The sequence below is a fragment of the Tamandua tetradactyla genome, chromosome 8 (assembly GCF_023851605.1).
Source record: "Tamandua tetradactyla isolate mTamTet1 chromosome 8, mTamTet1.pri, whole genome shotgun sequence".
NCBI classification, from domain to species: domain Eukaryota; kingdom Metazoa; phylum Chordata; class Mammalia; order Pilosa; family Myrmecophagidae; genus Tamandua; species Tamandua tetradactyla.
The window spans coordinates 86,187,235-86,206,348 of record NC_135334.1 but is presented as its reverse complement, the minus strand read 5'-3'; the positions used below and the strand labels follow the sequence as shown (position 1 = coordinate 86,206,348).

The window sequence follows — 19,114 nt, the reverse complement described above, 5'->3', positions numbered from 1 at the left end:
TTTGTTTGGACCCTGATGGTTTTAGTTATTTTTAGTTTATGGATGCCGGGACAGTCAGCACTTCCCTCTTCTCCACACCAGCCCCTCCACCCCACCCCCCCCGAGTCAGGGACGAGGATCAGATTGGGGACTCTGCTACCCCAGTCTAGGTGAGATATTAAATTTGCCAAAGATTTATACAGCACTTACTGTGTGCCAGTGGCTATTCTGCTTTATAAAATATTAGCTCATTTAATTTCATGACAGCCCTACAAAGCAGTTACTAGAATGATCCCCATTTTACAGATGAGGAAACTAAGTAATTTTTCCAAGGTCAAACCTCTAGGAATTCTGGCTTCTGGGTTCCAAGCTTTTAAGCACCACACCACAGCACATCTGCCTTACCACTAGAAAACCAGTGGATTATTTTGCAGTTGGATTTTGGGGCTGGAGCCTCCATGCCACGACAGTCCCAGGCATACAGTACATTCACTGACTGGATTCCTGCCTCAGAACACTCCCTCCAATCAGACTGCTATATCCACCACCCCACTCACCTGTCTTTTTTCCTTTTCTTTATTAGAGAAATTCTGGGTTTACAGAAACTATCATGCATAAAATACAGGATTCCCACCCACCACACCACCAACACATTTCATTGGTGTGCAGCATGTTACAAGTAATGCTAGCACATTTTTATAATGGTACTACCAAAGCCCATGGTTGAACTTAGGGTTCACTGCATAATGTAGTTTCATGAGTATTTTTTTAAAAAATTGTCCTGTTATATGTACAATCTAACATTTTCCCTTTTAATCATATTCAGATATTTATTTCAGAGCTAATAATTCCATTCACAGTGTTGTTTCCATCACCGCCAACCCTTACCAAAACATACCATTCCAAATAGGAACCCTGTACATTTTAGACTTAAGTTCCCATTCCCTATCCCACTCCATCCCTGGTAACTTATATGCTAGATTCAGACTCTGAGTTTGCTTATTCTAATTGTTTCAAATAAATGAGATCATGTAATATTTTGTCCTTTTGCATCCAACTTCTTTCATTTAACATGATGTCTTCATGTCCATGCATGTTGTTGCATGTATCAGGACTTTATTCCTTTTTTGTGGCTAGTAATATTCCATTATATGCATATACCACATGTTATTTATTCACTAGTAGATGGGCATTTGGGTTGTTTCCATCGTTTGACAATTAAAAAGGCCTCTGAACATCGGTGTACAAATGTCTATTTGGGTCCCTGCTTTCAGTTCTTTTGGGTATATACCTAGAAGTGGGATTGCCAGGTCATATGGTAGGTCTATTCTTAGCTTTCTGAGGAACCAACCACCAAACTGTCTTCCACAGTAGCTGCACCATTTTACATTGCCACCAACAATGAATGAGGTTGCAGATTTCTCTGTACCCTCTCCAAAACTTATTTTTCAGTTCTTTTAACAGCAGTCATTCTAACTAGTATAAACTGGTATCTCATTGTGGTTTTGATTTGTAGTTCCCTGATGGCTAATGATGTTGAATATCTTTTCATGTCCTTTCTGGCCATTTTGTATATCTTCTTTGGAGACATATCTCTTTAAGACTTTTGTCCAGTTTTTCAATTGGGTTGTCTTTTTATTGTTACATTGAGGGATTTCTTAACATAATATATATTAAACCCTTATCAGATATATGATTTCCAAATATATTCTCCCATTGTGTGCATTGTCATTTTATGTTCATGATAAAGTCCTTTGAGGTGCAAAAGTTTTTAATTTTGAGGAGGTCACATTTATCTCTTTATTGTTGTTGTTGGTGCTTGTGCTTTGGTGTAAAGTTTAAGAGCCTACTGCCTAACAAAAGTTTCTGAAGATGCTTCCCTACACTTTCTTCTAGGAGTTTGGGAGTTCTAACTTTTATATTTAGGTCTTTGAACCATTTTGAGTTGATTTTTGTATGTGGTGTGAGGTAAAGGTCCTCCTGTTTTTACAAATGGAGGTCCAGTTTTCTCAGCAAAAGAAAAGTTCTTTTCTCAGAAAAGAACTAATGAAGTGGTCTTTGCCTCCCTGCCAAAAATCAATGGATAAATGTGAGTTGATTTCTGAGCTCTCAATTCTATTCCATTGACGTATATGTCTGCTTTGTACCAGTACCATACTGTTTTGATATCTGTGACTTTGTAGTAAGTTTTAAGACATTTTCTTTTTTTTTTTATCAAAATGGTTTTAGCTATTTGGGGCCCTTTATCCTTCCATATAAATTTGATGATTGGCTTTTCCATTTCTTCAAATAAGGTGGCTAGAATTTTGAATGGGATTGCATTGAATCTATAAATTGCTTTGGGTAATGTTGATATCTAATCGATATTTAGTCTTCTAAAGCATGAACACAGAATGTCCTTCACCTGTCTTTTTGCACTTCAGTCCAATAGACCCTCACAGCAAGTCCCAGGTTGAATCGCACTCAGGTATAGGTGAGTCCCCTTTAAGAAACAAAACGCTAAATTATTTGTTGAATAAATTGAGTGTTAAATATTCATAATACAGAAAGACTGCTTTACTCTACAAAAGACTTAATCTCGAGGTTTCTTTAAAAAGAACTGACATCCTACACATGCTTTGAAGTATTTGATTATTAATCATTAAGTACTTAACTTGGAAACTCCCAAGCCCACTATGCTTAAAGCCAAAGCCCCACTGGGCCACTTACCCATGGAAAATTAATTAGAAAACAAAATGGAATGGGAACTCTAAAAGAAGCAGAGAAGTCTGTGGAATATAGGATTCAGTACACACACAGCCTCCTTGTGAACACTTTGATTGCAAAATTGAGACTATACTGTTCTCACTTCAGAAATTCCACCTGAGGGTAAGAAAGCAAGCTAGAAGCCAAGCCAAAACCTTTTCTAAAAGAGGTTGATGGACTGTTTAAATGAGTCTATTCCTATGGTCCTCAAAGTATGTTTCCTGGGCCAGCACCAGCAGTATGAGTATTACCTGAGAACTTAAAAAAAGCAAATTTTCAGACCCCATCCTAGACCTCCCAAACCAGAAGGCAGGGCCCAGTGATCTAAATTTTAACAAACCCTCCAAGTGATTCTGACTCCTATTGATGGGGGAAAGTTCTCTGTCTGATCCATTTACCCATCCCAGGGAGAGCAGGACTATTAGTGTGGTGCTAGCAGGTCTCAGTCTACCTCTAGTTGCCACAGAGGCATTTGAGGAAACTGAGGCAGAGAGGTGCTCAATTGTGTAACCTGGGGTCTGCCCCAAGGAGCTTAGGGCCCATGGCTTACATGTACCCTGATGTGCACATAGTAAGTGCTCTGTGTTGAAACATGAAATCAAGTGCTCCAGAATACTCCTTTACCTTTTGTAAATGAGAAGATTGAAGCCTCGAGTGCTCCCGCACTTAGCTTGCATCTTACAGCTAGTGTGAGCCAGAGCCCAGGCTGGAACTGGAGTGCTGTGTTTTCGTTCAGTTCATACTGCCTGTCTTGCTCTTTCCAGTCACTACACCAGAGAGGCCCAGAAGGAGGAGGGACTAAGCTGAAGACTGGGAATCCAGCTTTAGGAATTATTAGCCTTCTTAATTCTATACATTCAGCATTTTACTTTTTTTTTTAATGCTGTTTCTATATTTAATTTGGTTTCCATTCCAATTAAGCTCTCTGTGTGTTACGGCTTCTCTCCTGCCAGGTTTAATTGCCCTTATTTAAATTCTTTAATTAAAAGTATTGTATGTTTCCAGATCCTGTAGTTTTAAGTATTACACAAATAACGTAGATGACTAGACTGGTAAACCAAGTAACTGTGCCCTCCACAGATGAAGGAGCTGGTCCAGGGGTCTGCATTAAACACAGTACCCCCAGAGCCATGGTACGGGCCCAGAGGCTGCTGGCTGGGCCCTAGGTGTTAGACTAAAAGCCTCCTTACAGAGGTCTTCCACTTTTTCCTTGTCCTCCAAAACTCTGCACTCAACATAGCAGCCAGAGTGACCTGCTGGTTAACCAGAGGGGTTAACATGTCAGTCAGCCCCTGCAGCGGCTGGCCCTGTAACTCAGACTAAAAAGTTGAAGTCCTTTCAGGGGTCTGTGAGGTCCCATACAACCCAACCACCCGCTGCTGGGCCTTATCTCCTATCCTCACCGCAGACCTGCCCTGCTGTCACACACTGGCCTCCCTGTTGCTCCCCGAACATGCCAGACATACTCCTGACACAGGTGCTTTGCTCAAGAGTCCAGGACTCTCCTCCAGACCCCCTGGACTGCCCCCCTCTCCTCCTCCAAGTCTTTACTCCGATCTTGCCCTCTCAGTGAGGATCAGCCACCTTGAGCACCTCCACTCTTCCAGGCTGCCTCCTGCCCACCATCACTCCCGCACACCCCCTTACCCCGCACTACATCTTGAGCCATAGCCTTATCACCTTCTAACTTATTATAAAATGCCTTACCTTTTTCCCTTACTAGAATATCATCTCCTTCAAGGCAGATTTTCTGTTTAGTCACTGCCATATCTCAGATGCCTAGAACTGGCTCATGGTAGGCCCTCATTAAATACTTGCCAGATGGCTGGAGAGATGAACCATGTCTCTGCAGAGGACCCTCAAAAGGCAGATCAAACTGGCTCTCAGAACACTGTGATGCTCTTGAGATGACCTTCCTCCATTTCAATCATTGGGACACCACCAGCTCCCTCAGTCTAGTCCACTGCCTTGAGGTAGGCCTGGGGTGGGGAGAGAGGCTATGGAATAAGTAGTGGGTAGGCTGGCCATGTGTCCTAGTAAGGAATAGTGAAGAGGGCAGACTCTTGGGTTCATAGCCTGACTCTACCAGGCTATGGGCAAGCATCCTAATTTTTCTGACCCTTAGTCTCCAATTCTATAAAATAGGGATGATTATAACCTCTACCTTATAGAACTAACTGTGAGGAATACATGAGATTGGGCAAATAAAGCATTTGGCAGAGTACTAGGTAGATGATAAATAAGAATTACTTAATTACCTTTCTTTCTCCTGAGTATAGAGCCTCTAGGTAGTTGTACCAAATAGGAACAACATAAGGCATCTTCTCCCCAGGGTGCTAAACTCACCAGGGGTTGAATGGAGGAAAGAAAGGCTGTTTTGCAATGTTGCGATGAGAGTTTGCTCAGAGGGAGAGAGAGAGAGGCAGTGAGGGTTTGCTCAGTGAGAGAGGCTGAGGTCTGAGAAAGACAGAGGAAAGTGGTACAAATGGCCAGCAGTAGTTCTAGTCCCAGAGGGTGGCCTGGCTCCTTTGACCACATTCCAGATGTGTTCCCAAGCAGCTGAGCAGGATTCTGCTCAGCAAGGGCTCTAAGGTGACCTTCCTACCCTATGCTGGAAGACTCTTCTCCAAGTGTCCAGCAAGGGTGGTCTCCCTGACAAGCCCAGATACTCTCACTGAGCTTGTATCTTCTCCATCACCCCTCTCCCCTAAACTCCACTCTCAGCCCTGTTCCAATTCTTCTCCCTCCTTCCAGCAGGCCACACTGATGTTTCTGCCCCAGGGTCACCACACTTTCCATCTCTAGGGTGCTGAGGAAATGGTTGGGCCAGGGTAGGGCCTGAGAAATGCCAGATTTGAGTCTCTGAGGGAACACTTTGCTTCTTAGAGTTCTCTGCTCTCTCCTTCCCCTCTCAGCTCTTGGCAGGATGCCCCTCCCCCTCTACAAAGAAAGTAGGGGACACATCAAGCTTAGAATATTTCTTTGTGGCTTTGGATAAGTTTTTCCAAGCTCCAGTGATCCAGGGCTCTGTGAAGCAGCCTCACTTCTTTTCAAAGCCTTGCCCCTAAAGATATGCCGGCAGTCAAATCTTCAGCAGAGGGGACAGGGATACTTCTTTAGGCCCCCTTCCTGAGGACTACAGTCTTTCTTCTTGATTTTTGTCATTTTATAACTGATAGAGGGAATTTCCATCAGTCATTCTCCTCATCCTCCCAGTAATTATCATCTGGTGCTACAGATAATGAAATCAAAAGGGTAGAAATTCTGTCCCAAAGATACACAGCTGACAACCAGAAAAGAAGCCATGTCGTCAGATCCTAGTTTAGCACTCTTTCTTTTCCACATGAAATGCCATCCGATTTAGTGAATTAGAGACCTGGGCTTGTTTCAGTCCTGCTGTGTCTGAGTTTTGCTCCCAATAATGTGGTATATCCCAGCATGATATACTGCTGAGCTGGCAGGACTGTTGGGGGTATCAGGGGAGGCTGGCTGTCAGTCCCTAAAGAAGCACTAGTGTCATGGCCCAACCTGGATGTGGGTGGCAGATATGCTCAGGCTTGGAGGCTGCATGGTTTTATCCATGAGCTATAGCAACCTTGGCTGGCCAGAGCAATGGGTTGGCCTTGCTTGGAGTAGGTGTCATAAGGGATGCTAAGGTTTCCAAAGGCAAGCCCTTGAGGGACAGAATGGGAGCCCAAGGTGGACAGCAGCTTCTGAGAGAACAACTTGACTCTCTTCCAGTCATTCCAGCATAGTTCAGGAGCATGGCGTGGCCACCAAAAGTGCTAATTCCTTTCCAGATTATGCTGAGGTTCCCTAGAGTCCAGTGTAAATGAGGAGATGCCCTCTGCTCTGTGGTCAGTTCTGAGTGACACAGAACTAGAGCTTGCCCAAGAAGGATAGCCATGATGGCAAAAGGATACAAAATTGTCCCATAAGGAGCAGAGGAAAGAACAAGGGAAGGTAAACCTGGAAAAGCAGAATTAGGGCAGGGCATGATCATCACCTTCCCATATTGGAAGGTAAGGGATGGAGCAGGAGCAGACCCAAGTGTGCAACCCTGAAAGAAAGGTCTCAGCTCTAGTGGATGCCTCTAAACAGTGCAATGGGAAGAGAACAGCTCTGGGGAAGAAAGTGCGTGCTCAGGAGGGCCAAGTTCTTGGTCCTGAGAGGTAGCCAAACAGATGAGTGGCCCAGTGGTCAATGTATTGAGGCCATTCGGCTTGCAGATGAAAGTGAAAAGGTTAGCCTTCAAGGTGTCTTCCAACATGAGGTTCCAGGATTCTTTCTAAGCCTTTAATTGACAGCCATTCATTCATCTGGCTTTGGAATTCTCTCTGGCTGCACCTATGGTCCCCAGACGAGCTGACAGTTTCACCTTTACCCATTTTTTTTGTTGTTGCTGCTATGAATGTAGTGAGTCACTTCTTTGTTCAGGGGAGGTGTTAGATTTGGGGTGCAGGGTGAGGGACCCTGATTTATTTACTTGAACCTTTCTGAAGAGGTTTGTGGGCTGCTGGGCTATCTTCCATGTATCAGAAATTGGAAGTTCTATGCCCCCTTACCTGACATACACATATACACAGCCCTCAACCCCTTTTGAAAATCCAGTCTCCCCATTCTCTGTCCTCCTTCACCTGCTACACAAAGTCCCCTCCTAGTGAATTGGACTTTAATTTTTTTCTAACTTTTTTTTATTAATTAAAAAAATTAATAAAACATTTAAATATCATTCCATTCTACATATACAATCAGTAATTCTTAATATCATCACATAGTTGCATATTCATCATTTCTTAGTACATTTGCATCAATTTAGAAAAAGAAATAAAAAGACAACAGAGAAAAAAAAAACTATACGTACCATACCCCTTACCCCTCACTTTCATTTACCACTATTTCAAACTGAATTTATTTTAACATTTGTTCCCCCTTTTATTCATTTTTATTCCATATGTTCTACTCTTCTGTTGATATAGTAGCTAAAAGGAGCATCAGACATAAGGTTTTCACATTCACAGAGTCTCATTGTGAAAGCTATATCATTGTTCAACCATCATCAAGAAACATGGCTACTGGAACACAGCACTACATTTTCAGGCAATTCCCTCCAGCCTCTCCACTACATCTAGAACAACAAGGTGATATCTACTTAATGTGTAAGAATAACCTCCAGGATAACCTCTCAACTCTGTTTGGAATCTCTCAGCCATTGACACTTGTCTCATTTTACTCTTCCCCCTTTTGGTCGAGAAGGTTCTCTCAGTCTCTTGATGTTAATTCTCAGCTCATTCTAGGGTTTTTCTCAGTCCTGTGATGCTGAATCTCAGCTCATTCCAGGATCTCTGTCCCACGTTGCCAGGAAGGTCCACATCCCTGGGACTCATGTCCCATGCAGAGAGGGGGAGGGTGGTGAGACTGCTCATCATATTGGCTGGAGAGAGAGGCCACATCTGAAAAACAAAAGAGGCTCTCTTGGGGGTGACTCTTAGGCCTAAATTTTAAGTAGACTTGACCTATCCTTTGTGGGGTTAAGTTTCATGTGAACAAACCCCAAGCCTGAAGCCTGAACTTGGGGAAGTTGAATTTCTCCCCACTCTCACCATTCCCCGAAGGGGGCTTGCAAATACTTTTCCAGTCACTGATCAAATCATTCTGGGATTCATCGGGGAATCACTCTGGACAAACCAAGAAAATCTCATGTGCTACCTGAGATTCCAAGTACTTATGACATTCAATCAAACTATCTACATGAGTTATATTAGGAAATGCTCTAGTCAAAATCTAAATTTTGTAACAAATAAACATTTTTTGCTTTAGTCTCACATATAAGGTGACATTTTAAAGTATTAATTATCATCTATTTTCAGCACCCTGTAGTAATGACATTCCTTTGTTCTTCCTCATGCCAAAACACTTTTAAAATTTGTACATTGTATATTTCACTATTATTATACACTCTAGGCATTCCTAGATTATACCATCTTGATCTTTAACATCTATCTTTCTTTCTGATTTCATTTATGTCCCCATCCCTCCTCCCTCTATCATTCTCACATGCAGCTTCATTCCAGTGTTTTAACATAATTACATTACAGTTAGGTAGTATTGTGCTGTCCATTTCTGAGTTTTTGTATCCAGTCCTGTTGCACAGAGCTGTATCCCTTCAGCTCCAATTACCCACTATCTTACCCTATTTCTATCTCCTGATGGTCTCTGTTACCAACGACATATTCCAAGTTTATTCACTAATGTCGGTTCATATCAGTGAGACCATACAGTATTTGTCCTTTAGTTTTTGGCTAGTCTCACTCAGCATAATGTTCTCTAGGTCCATCCATGTTGTTACATACTTCATAAGTTTATTCTGTCTTAGAGCTGCATAATATTCCATCGTATGTATATACCACAGTTTGTTTAGCCACTCGTCTGTTGACGGACATTTTGGCTGTTTCCATCTCCTTGCAATTGTAAATAATGCTGCTATAAACATTGGTGTGCAAATGTCCGTTTGTGTCTTTGCCCTTAAGTCCTCTGAGTATGGACTTTAATTTTTTAATTGAAGAATAACAAACATACATACCAAAACCTGCACAAAACAATGTTCTATATATGTTAGCAAAAGAATCCAGACAAAAATATATACACAAGAGACTTCTGGAGCAGATTGCAGAGTAGGGAGATCCAGGATTCAGTCCTCCCACCAAAACAACTATTGAATAGGCAGGAATTGTCTGAAACAACTATTTTGAAACTCCAAAGGCCAGAATAACATTGTACAGCTTCCAGGGAAGAGCAAGAGTAAAAGGCTGATAAACTATGGTAGAGGACAGTAAATTGCTCTCTCCACATGGTAGCTATCAGCCCCTAGCCCCCACTCTCATGGGAATCCACTGTGGGGTCCAGTCCCTGGCTAGTTTGCTGATGACAGAAAAGGACGTAAAAATCCTCTTCTCCAAGAATAGGGGTGGACACAGCCATTCACTGATCATGAATTCAGATCATTGGAGGCCTGGCACTGAGGACAGCCATTGTTTCAGCCCACCCCAGACAAAGTCAGAGATAGCCATTGTTTTATCCCTTCCTGGACAGTGGGGTAAGTGGTAAAGATGCAGAACTTCCTCAGAACTGCAGGGGACAGTTAGCTGAAGGACTGCATTTGCTGGGCAGGCCAGGAATGCTCAACTTTGGGAAGCTATCAGAGGAGCTTTTGGCACTCTTCCTGATCTCCTCAGGGTACTTTGGAGCTGGTCTGTGGACCCTTTGTGGGTCCCTGGCCCTGTTTTGGCTGAGAAGGACTGACTTGGGAAAGTTCTCTCCTGGGTAACTCTCCTCCCAGAACTTTCCCTCCAGGTAGAAACAGCTTGAGACAATGGAAGGAGTGTTAAAACCATAGAGGTGAACAGTCGTCTGGGACAAAGACCTGTCACTTCATACACATGGAAAAGGGAAGTCTATCTCCTGAAAAACAGATGGGACAACCAGACTCCAGTAAGCAGGAAAACCCAGCATACTGCACTCGCCCTGAGCAGACATTCCTGACAGGAGGGCAAAGCTCAAGAAAATCTGTCTTATCACCAGCTGGTTATAAAACCTAGAAACAGACATGTGAGAGAATCCCAGAATTAACATTTTAAGATATTAAAATGCATTATGTGCAACGAAAGAGTAAAAAACAAACTAGCAGGAAATGCTGGCTTATCCAAAGGGATAAAATTACGGAAAACATCAACAAAGAAGATGAGACTGTGGACATACTGAACACAGCCTTTAAAATAATTATCTTAAAAATACTTAGGAAGATGAAGGAAAGCAAAGAGAAAGAACTTAAGGATATCAGGAAAACAAATGAGCAATATGAGTCTAACGAAAGAGAGAGAAATTTTTAAAAGGAACCAATTAGAATTACTGGAGTTGCAGGCCACAAGAACTGAAATGAAAAATACCCAGGAATGTTTCAGGAACAGATTGGAGTTGGCAGAAGAATCAGTGCACTTGAAGACAAGACACTTGAAATGATTCAGGCTCAGGAGCCGACAGTAAAGAGTTACTAAAAGCAAAAATAGCCTGACACATCTGAAATACTGTTCCAGCTCAGCTCAACCCCAAAGAGACCAAAGAACACACTAGACCAAAAGTTCCCCATGAATTGAATTTGGGACTTACTAATAGGCGACAGTGCTTTCCTGATAGTGGCTGTCAGGAAATGGAAATCAATGATCTTCAAAACAAACAAACAAACAAAAAAACCAAGAGGAAGGGGAATGTCTTATTTAGCAGAGCCTCATGACACCAGGCCACAAAAAAGTTTCATGAAAGTTGATTACCAACAGTGATTAGGCTCAGTGACCTTCAATGTCCTGGTCACACAGGCTTCTACATGCTCAAAGTTCCGCCCTTTTCCCTAAAAGGGGGCGGAGTATTGGTTTCAACTGCTGGGCAGCCACAGACACCATCAAGTGCACCAATATATCCATTATGGGTGGCCAAGAAGGAGAAAAAGTAGCAGAAGGAATACTTAAAAGAAATAATGACAGAGAACTCCCCAAACTTAGCAAAAGACATATGAATATACATATCCAAAAAAATGTGAGTCTGGCTAACACTGGATTTGTAATTGTCATTCATTTTAACCTGCAAAGCCATTTTGCAGATTTTATGTCATTGGCACCTCTTGACAATCTTTAGAGGATGTAAAACAGGCAGAAATGTCAGAAACTCGCTTCTCTGTGGGCCAGTCCCTACCTTCTAGAATGTTCCTCGTGAAGGCTCCTCCTGTGGTTGCTCTCCAGTCCAAATGGGAGGCCTTTGGCCTGTCTTGAGACTTTAGGCTTCCTGGGTGCTTCTCAGAGTCCAGTGAGGGTATGGTGAGCATGGCAGTGAACCCCAAGATTCAGAGGATCTTCAGCACGCTGTGGGGTGATGAAGCCGCCTGGGGAATGAGTGATGGGTGCACTGCACAGAGAAGCCCAAGGACAGAGAGGTGCTGAGTCACCAGTCTCACGGCCCCCCGCCATGCTGAGTGAGCAGCTCTCAATAGCCACCTGTGCTTTTGCTGATTTTGACGCCATGGAGGAGAAGGAAGCTGTAGACTTTGGCCCCTTGGTGTTAGATTCAGATAGTGATGACTGTATGGATAGGGGCCCACCCTGCCTCACACAGCACAAGCAATTCCTCAGAAAATGCTTTGCCTGAATCCCACTGGAGAACAAGAGCAGGAAGCAACAGATACCCATGAAGGCCATGGGTGCTGACACTGGCAGCCTAAACTACGACCTGGCCCCCAGGCCACAAAAGGAAACCACAGGCCCCAATGCCTCCTGTAAACACAGCAAGGCAGGGTAATGGCCTTTGGGCTGGGCAGACATGTCTGTAAGCTGATATGTACAGAAGCCATCCTGGACATTTCCAAAACCAGCGAGCAGCAACAAGTTCCTGTCCACAAACATTCTCCTCTGTTCCCCAAAGGTACTTTCCCACCCCTATGATGACAGTAGCTCAGGGGACAGCAACCACAAATCCAGATGTTTCTGGCTCTGAAGGCGTGTATTGACAGCCACCCTTAGTCCATCATTACCCAACGGCCCCAAGGCCCCTCTCCTTACAGCAATGGATTTATGGCTGAGCTGTAAAAGTAACAAAGAGGCAATGGCCACACTGTGAGACCATCCACAGTGAAGAAAACCAAAGAGGTTGCTTGTGAGAGTGTGCAGCCTGCCGACCACTGGCAGGGGAATGCCCTGTACTGCCCTGCCTGGACAAGTCCTACTTGCCCAGCCAGGGAAGACCCAGTGAGGGCCCAGGCAGGGAGCCCTGGGTCAAGGGCCAGCCTCTCCCCTCCAAGATGGTCAAGCTTGAGGACAAACACATAACCCCAGGTATCAGAGGTGGTATGTCCCAAGGTCAGGGTAAGGTGGATGAAGTGACCGGATGTGGATGAGAAAAAGAACTCAGATGCAAGAGCAGTTGGCTGGAAAGTGATGAAGATCTTGACAAGGTCATCTTGCTGAGCTCCAAGCAAAAGCTCAAGAAGAAAATGAGGAGCACAGAGCCAGGGGCAAGAAGATGGCTAGGTTCAGCACCACTGAAACCCAGTTTGTAGATAAATTAGGAGGCTTTCAGAAAAACTAGAAAGATAAGAGCCTGCATTTGTTGAAATGCTGCCTCTTAAAATCCAAAAAAGATAGCAGGGAGACATGGTGAGAAAACCTTTGACCCTCTTCACTGGTGCAGCTGAAAGAGTGAAGCCAGACTGTGCTGGGAATGAGTAGGTACCCCTGGCTTTCTGGTTAAGGCAAAAAGGGGAACTTGGTTCTCCCCTGAAATGGAAAATCAGAGTCCACCTTCCAGCTCCATCTGATGATAGTAGCTCAGTGGACAGTGATAACAGCATGGAGGTGGAGATAAGGAAGTTTTGGCCAGAAAAACCAAGGAGTCCATGAATAAGTAAGAAATCCAAAGAAGAAGCCCCATCACTCTTTGGGCAGGATGGGCATGCAGGAAAGAGCCAGTCCTGAGCACCCAGACAGCTATGTGCATGCGGAGCCAGAAGTACCCGCCCCCCCCACCAGCCATCAGCAAAGGGCTGAGGGGCACAGACAGAGTTGGGGTGCTGAGTGCAGCCAGCTTCTTCAGGCAGGGGTGGAAAAGCACCACTTAGGCCAAGCATCCCTGCCTCCTTGCTGCTTTGGCAAAGTGCTGAATTGTGCTGTCCAGGTGTGCCAGTGGGACTGTATCTACCAAAGGGTCACCAGCAAGCAGGAAAAGTGTTTATGGCAACAGAGATCAGAGCCTGAGCAGACTCAAGTCTGCTGCTATGGAGAATACTTTTGGTCAGCTGCCAAGCTGTTCCAAAGCTGAGGTGGAAAGTACTGGGCCCTTTCAGGTCAGCTGGGGGAGTCTAAGATAAACTGACTCAGAGTCCAGGAACAGAAGGGGCGGGTCACACTTTCCTCATTGGCTGGTCCCAGAGACACCTAACCACCCCCTGGACCAATTTCACCCAACAGAGTAGGCTGCTGAGCAAGTGGGTACTGAACTCAGAAGGGAGACATCCAGCATGGAGAGGGGGCTTTGGGAGCAAGGGAAGGGGGCGGAGGGGAGACCAGGTGCTCACCCAGCCTTGTGATGGGACTGCGAGAAAAACCTACAAAGGGCAGGTTTTTTCTGCTGTTCTTCACCCAGCTGTTCCATTTTGGGAAGAGCGTTTCATGGGGAGTGGGCACCAAGCAGGCCTCTTCAGCCCCCTGAGCCTGCTTCTACAGGGGCCGTCCTTCTCCATTTTCTGAGAGATCCCGATGGGCACCAAACCTGTGGATGGAGGCTCACACTTGCTCACGAAGAAGGAAGGTGGACACTGGGCAAACGGGAAGTCCCAGGTGGGGCTCAGTTTCCATGAGAGATGGAACTAGGTACAGAAGAAAACCTCTTCAACCTGTGAACAGATGGAAGGTCCTCAATACAGTGGAGAAGATCAGGAGGCCTAGAATAGCCTGGGTGCCAGCAAATTCAGCACCACCTCCAGGGAGGAGGAAGGCAGTGGCTCAGTCATCAAGGGCACAGTCCTCAAGCTGTGTGTCCCCATGCTGGTTTCCTCCACATTTACAGAAAGTAGTGTATCTTGCGACCTAAGAAAGGCAGTGATCACTGCCCTCCTGGAGAACTGCTAAAACACCGCAGCAGTGTTGGGAAGCTCACAGGACAGCACCTTTTATATAAAGGAACCCCCCTGTCCCAAGAGACCAGAACACATCCTCTGAAAACTACAATCAAAGCCTCTGATGGGAAAGTCATTTGAAAGCACAGTGGCCAGTGTATGCTCACTGGCCATTGCCTGCTGCATGCCAGTGCACCAGGTCTGAGCCTCTGGCAATGGCATCAGGTGCCTGTACAGTTCATACTTCCAAAGCCTGTGTTGTTTAATGTCTCATCATATTCAAATACTAAGTGACTATGAAATCTAAACAAACTTTTTATATGCCAAAAAATTGAAGGGGAGATTAAGACATTCTGAGATAAAAGCCAAGGGAGTTCATCACTGCTGCATCAGTCCCACAAGCAATGCTAAAGAGAGTTCTTCAGAAGGAAAGGAAAGGACACTAGACAGTGGTTGAAAGCAGCATAAAGAAATAAAGGCCAGCAGTAAAGGTGATCATTTGGGTAAGTATAAATGCAAGTATTATTGTAGTGTATTGCTTGGTATGTAACTCCACTTACTTCCTACTCCTGTACTTCCTGCAGGAATTAAAATGCAAATGCATAAAATGTATTCATAACTCTGTTTTGGACATACCATGTAAAAAGATATGATAAGCATTTTTAAAAAGGTGGAAAGACGGAGGGATTTAAAAATATATATATATGGGCATAATATTGAAGTTCAAAATTGCTGCTGGAATGCAATATACCAGAAACGGGTTGGCTTTACAATGGGGATTCACTAGCTTATAAATTTACAGTTCTAAAGCCATGAAAGTGACCCAAATGGCTGTCAAGAGGACAGTACTTTCTCTGAAGGAAGGCTGCTGGTATCTGGGGTTCCTCTGTCTGATAGCAACCTACATGGTTGACATCTGCTTGTCCTTCACTCCTGGGTTTTGTTGCTTTCAGCTTGTGGTTCCAGTGGCCTCTTCTCTGAGCTTCAGTGGGTCTTCTCTGTAAGCTCTCCAGGGTTTTAACTCTCTAAAAGCTCTCCGGATACTCTTCTGTCTTTTATCCTCATAAAAGACTCCACTAAAGGATTAAAACCCACCTTGAATTGGGTGGTCACATCTCAGTTGAAACAACTTAATCAAAAGATCCCATCCACAGCAGTTGTGCACCCACAAGGATGGGTTAAAAGAACATGGCCTTTTTCTGGGGTACATAACAGCTTCAAACCAGCAGAGTTGGTATCAAACCAAATATAATTGTTATATATTTATGATGTTAAATTTTAACCCCATGGTAACCACAAGGAAAACAGATGAAAACTATATCCAGATAGAAGTGAGAGACATTCAATATGGCAAATATAAAAGAAGACTTTAACAGAAGTAAGGGACAAAAATGGTATAAGATTTACAGAGGATAAATAGCAAATGGGCCCAAGATAGTCCCACATTGTCAGTAGTGACTTAAATATAAATAAACTCTCCTGTTGAAAGGCAGAGATTCACAGAATGGATAAAAAAGCATGACCCAAATATATGCTGTCTGCAAGAGACTCACCTTAAATTCAAAGATATAAATAGGTTGAGGGAGAAAGTGGGGGAAAAAAGGTAGACCATGCAAGTAGTAACCAATAGAGAAGTGGGGTGGCAATCCTTATATCAGACTTTAAGTCAAAGACAGCTTTATGAAGGACAAATATGGACATTGTATACTGATAAAGGGAACAATTCCACTAGAAGATGTAATGATTATAAATATATATGTACCTAACAGTAGAGCCCCAAAATATAGGAATGAAATACTAACAAATTTGAAGAGAGAAAATTATGGTTCTTTATAAAGAGTAGGAGACTTTAACACAGCACTCTCAATAATGGATAGAACATCTAGTCTGAAGATCGATAAGAAAGCACAGGACTTGAAAGATGCAAACCAACTAGATCTAACAGACATTTTTAAAATACTGCAGTCAACAAAAATAGGATGCACATTCTTCCTGAGTACACATGGATCATTCTCCAGGATAGACCATGTGTTGGGTTACAAAACATGTCTCAATAATGTAAAAAAATATACTGAAACCATACAATGTATATTCTCAAACTACAAAATGGAATGAAGCTAGAAATCAATAGCAGAGGGAGAAATGGAAAAATCCACAAAGATGTGGAAATTAAACAACATACTCTTAAATAAGCAATGGGTCAAAGAGAAAATCACAAGCATATTTAGGAAATATCTTGAGGCATATAAAAATACAACATGCCAAAACTTATGAGATGCAGTGAAGGATTGCTGAGAGGAAATTTATAGCTCTAAATTCTTACATTAAAAAGGAAGAAAGACCTCAAATCAGAGCCCTAACCTCAAAACTGGAAGAACTAGAAAAAGAAGAGCAAACTAATCCCAAAGAGAGCAGAAGGAAGAAAATAAAGATTGAGCAGAGATAAAGGGAACAGAGAATTAAAAAAAAAAATAGAATCAATGAAACTAGAAGTTGATTCTTTGAAAAGATCAACAAACTTAAACTCTTAGCTAGACTGACAAAGAGAAAAAGGATATAAATCACTAAAATTATAAAAGGAAGGGGTCATTATTACCAACCCCACTGAAATATAAAGGACCATGAAAGGATATTACGAACAAATGTATGCCAATAAGTTAGATAATCTAGATGAAACAAATCTAGATGATCTCAATAAATCCATTACTACTAAAGAGATTGAATCAATAATCAAAAACCTCACAACAAAGAAAAGCCCAGGACAAGATGGCTTCACAGGGGAATTCTACCAAATATCCCAAGAAGACTTAACTCCAATTCTACTCAAACTCTTCCAAAAAAAATTGAAGAGGAGGGAACACTTCCTAACTCATTCTATGAAGCCAACATCACACTCGTACCAAAGCCAGATAACAGTACCCCAGGAAAAGATAACTACAGACCAATATCTTTTGTAAACGTAAGTAGAGAAAAGTCCCCAGCAAAATACTTACAAAGGGAATCCAGCAGCATATTAAAAGAATTCTATGCCCTGATCAAGTGGGATTTATCCCAGGTATGCAAACTTGGTTCAACTACATTAATACAATGAAGGAAAAAAAAACATATGATCTCTTAATCGATACAAAAAAGGCATTTGACAAAATCCAGCACTGTTTTTTAATAAAAATATTTAGAACATGAGGAATAAAAGGAAATTTCTTCAATATGATAAAGGGCATACATGAAAAGCCCATAGCTAACATCCTGCTTAATGGCTGAAGACTGGAAACTTTCCCTCTAAGATCAGGAACAAAACAAGGATGCCCTCTGTCACCACAGTTATTCAATATTGTACTGGAAGTATGTGCCAGAGCAATTGTGCAATAAAAAGAAATAAAAAGCATCTGAATTAGAAAGGAAGATGCAGAATGTTCCTTATTTCTACATGATATAATTGTATATATGTAAAATCCACAACAAAGCTTTTAAAGTTAGTAAAGGAATTCAACAAAGTGATGGGGGGGTGTACAAGATCACCACCCCAAAATCAGTATTTCTGTACCCAAGTAATGAGCAATCAGAAAAACATCAAGAAAAAATCTCATTCACAATAGCAACTAAAAGAATCAGCTATCTAGGAATAAATCTAACCAGGGATGTAAAGGACTTGTACACAGAAAACTATAAAACATTGCTAAAAAAAATCAAAACTGAAATAAATGGAAGGATATTCTGTGTTCACGGGAAGACTAAATGTTGTTAAGAATACTACCCAAAGCAATGTAGAGATTCAATGCAATCCCAATAAAAATTCTAACCACCTTTTTTGCAGAAATAGAAAACCAGTCATCAAATTTATGTAGAAGGGTAAGAGGCCCTGAACAGCTAAGGGTATCTTGAAAAAGAAGAATGAAATTGGAGGACTTTCACTTCCTGATCTTAAAACTTATCACAAAGTCACAGTAATCAAAACAGTATAGAACTGGCACAAGGACAGATATATAGACCAATGGAATTGAATTCAGAGCTCAGAAATAAGCCTTCACATTTATGGCCAACTGATTTTGACAATGGGGCAAAGATCACTCGATTGAGAAAGAATAGTATCTTCAAAAAATGGTGCTGGGAAAACTGGATCTCCATTTGAAAAAAAAAAAGGAGGGCCCTACTGTACACCATATACAAGAATCAACTCAAAATGGACCAAAGACCTAATATAAGAGATAGAACTATCAACTCCTAGAAGAAAGCATAGAGAAGCACCCTCAGGAACTTTTGTTAGGCAAGGGGCTCTTAGATTACACCAAAGCACAAGGGACAACAACAAGAAAGAGATAAATGGGACCTCCTCAAAATTAAAAACTTTTTAAAATTTGTATTGAATAGTATAACATATATAAAAGCAAAGAAATAAAAAAGCAATAGTTTTCAAAGCAGTCTTCAACAAGTAGTTACTGGACAGATCCCAGATCCCAGAGTTTATCATGGGCTCACATACAATCCTCTCATATTTTTCCTTCTAGCTGCTCCAGGATATAGGAGGCTAGAGGGCTTAAATATTTTTTTATCATCACAATCGACTTTTCTTCTTTTTGTGAAAAAATAGCATATATACAAGAAAGCTATAAATTTCAAAGCACAGCACCACAATTAGTTATAGAACATATTTAAGAGTTTGACATGGGTTAAAATTTCACAAACTTAGGTTTTTACTTCTAGCTGCTCTAAAATACTGGAGATCAAAATTGAAAA

At 42.3% G+C, this 19,114-nt stretch overlaps 1 protein-coding gene, 1 long non-coding RNA gene and 1 pseudogene across 6 annotated transcripts in view; 2 read left to right on the top strand and 1 right to left on the bottom strand.

The window, feature by feature from the left end:
• Positions 1 to 19,114, top strand: part of GALNT18 (polypeptide N-acetylgalactosaminyltransferase 18) — a 390,932-nt gene that overhangs the window by 344,637 nt on the left and 27,181 nt on the right. The gene's annotated exons all lie outside the window — the stretch shown is intronic.
• The window catches only part of LOC143644692 (uncharacterized), a 56,655-nt gene continuing 39,917 nt past the window's right edge, over positions 2,377 to 19,114 (bottom strand). The window contains exons 3-4 of one of the 2 annotated variants that reach the window (XR_013156821.1): positions 11,470 to 11,679; positions 10,251 to 10,318 (exon numbers count right to left, since the gene is read on the bottom strand). This is a non-coding gene — a long non-coding RNA (uncharacterized LOC143644692). Of the gene's footprint in view, positions 2,462 to 10,250; positions 10,319 to 11,469; positions 11,680 to 19,114 lie in introns of those variants that run through there. The other variant, XR_013156822.1, reaches the window with a different exon arrangement.
• LOC143643926 (protein phosphatase 1 regulatory subunit 26-like) lies at positions 11,740 to 17,693 on the top strand (annotated as a pseudogene).